The sequence below is a fragment of the Bombina bombina genome, chromosome 10 (assembly GCF_027579735.1).
Source record: "Bombina bombina isolate aBomBom1 chromosome 10, aBomBom1.pri, whole genome shotgun sequence".
Classification (NCBI taxonomy): Eukaryota; Metazoa; Chordata; class Amphibia; order Anura; family Bombinatoridae; genus Bombina; species Bombina bombina.
In genome coordinates, this window is record NC_069508.1 from 212,420,149 (window position 1) to 212,422,327 (window position 2,179).

General features: G+C 43.8%; 1 pseudogene; it reads right to left on the bottom strand.

Annotated features, from left to right (window-relative positions):
* Positions 1–348: 348 nt before the first annotated feature.
* On the bottom strand, positions 349–1,018 carry LOC128640654 (translationally-controlled tumor protein homolog; annotated as a pseudogene).
* Positions 1,019–2,179: the final 1,161 nt, after the last annotated feature.

Genomic DNA, 2,179 nt, shown 5'->3' on the forward strand with positions numbered 1-2,179 from the left:
AGTTATGACCGCTGCTCCATAACCTGTCCGCCTGCTCTAAGGTGGCGGACAGAAATCGACAGAAATCAACCTGATTGAATACGATCGGGTTGATTGACACCTCCTGCTAGCGGCCGATTGGCCGTGAATCTGCAGGGAGCGGTATTGCACCAGCAGTTCACCAGAACTGCTGGTGCTTTGATAAATGCCGAGAGCGTATGCTGTTGGCATTTATCGATGTGTGGCGGACATGATCATGTCAGCTCGCACAATGATAATTCAGTCCCGCAGTGTCCTTGAAACATTGCCCAATCCTGCTGTTTTATGGATAAAAAGCGGAACAAAATTTGCTATAAATGGCAATCCAAAGTTGGTTAACATTTTTCTATTTCCAAGCCATCCTTAAAGAATGTTAAGTAGGGAGTAATTCCATCCTCACGGAAGTCTAGCAAAGCCACCATACCATATGGGTTCATGCTCTCACCCATGTAAAACTGATAGTTAGTGAAGTTGCCAAGGATGGACTTTATTTTCTCTGCAGCTCCTGTCTTGAAGGGTTTTACTCTCTCTGGATTAGTTTCTTCAAGTTTGTCTTTGATGGCTTTGATGTAGCCCTTACTATATCGTTTGTAAGATTCCTTGGTGAAGCCAGTTTCCACAAGCTTGTGGTTCAACACTATGTCAACACCAGTGACTGTTGTTGCATCTGTCCCTTCATCTCAGAAGATGCATTTCCACCAATAAGGGCATCGTCAATTGCGCCTTCTGTTCTGGTAACCATCTTGCGATCAACTTCGAAACACAACCCACCACTGCTTTCATTAATTTTATAAATGTCGGAGAACATTTCATCGTTGGTGAAAATGTCCTTGTAGATGATCATTTTGGCAGTTTAAGTGTCAGGAACCCCGGAGCAGTCTGTTCTGTGCTCAGTGTCGACAGATGGTGGGCAGAGAAAAAGGGCTATTTTTATATATATTTTTAATATATAAATGCAACAAACTATCGTCTAGATTCCGAGTTGTGCGTTAAGGTAAAAAAGCAGCGTTAAGAGGTCCTAACGCTGCTTTTTTACACCCGTTGCAATTACGAGTCTTGCAGGTTTAGGGGCCCCGCACACTTTTTTGGTCTTACCACAAAACAACTTAGGTAAACTTCGTAAACCCTTTTTTCTATGGGGCTTTCATAGCGCCGGTATTACGAGTCTGTCCTGGGAGGCCAAAAAGTGAGCAGTACACCCTCTACCTCCAAGATCCCTAAGGCATTCTAAAGTCAGTAGTTTGAGTTTTACACTACAACGCTGTAGCATAAAACTCATAACTAAAGTGCTAAATAGTACACTAACACCCATAAACTAACTATTAACCCGTAAACCGAGGCGCTCCCGCATCGCAAACACTATAATAAAAATTTTAACCCCTAATCTGCCGCTCCGGACATCGCCGCCACTAGAATAAACATATTAACCCTTAAACCGCCGCATTCCCGCCTCGCAAATACTAGTTAAATATTATTAACCCCTAATCTGCCGCCCCTAACATCGCTGCCACCTACATTATACTTATTAACTCCTAATCTGCCGTCCCCAACGTCGCCGCCACTATATAATAAATGTATTAACTGCTAAATCTAAGTCTAACCCTAACCCTAACACCCCCTTTAAATAAATCTTAAGAAAATTACTATAATTAACTAACGCCTAGTTAGCCATCAAAAGCAGCGTTAAGGGCTCCTAACGCTGCTTTTTACCGCCCGCTGGTATTTAGAGTCAGCCAGGAAAGGGTCTAACGCTCACTTCCAAGCCGCGACTTTTCCATACCGCAGATCCCCTTACGCCAATTGCGTATCCTATATTTTCAATGGGATCTTCCTAACGCCGGTATTTAGAGTCTTGGCTGAAGTGAGCATTAGACCCTCTACCGACAAGACTCCAGCCCAAGCAAAAAGGCAGTAGTTAAGAGCTTTCTGGGCTAACGCCGGTTCATAAAGCTCTTAACTACTGTGCTCTAAAGTACACTAACACCCATAAACTACCTATGTACCCCTAAACCGAGGGCCCCCCACATCGCCGCCACCTTAATACATTTTTTTAACCCCAATCTGCCGACCGCACATCGCCGCCACATACATTATACCTATGTACCCCTAATATGCTGCCCCTAACATCGCCGACACTACATAATATTTATTAACCCCTAAT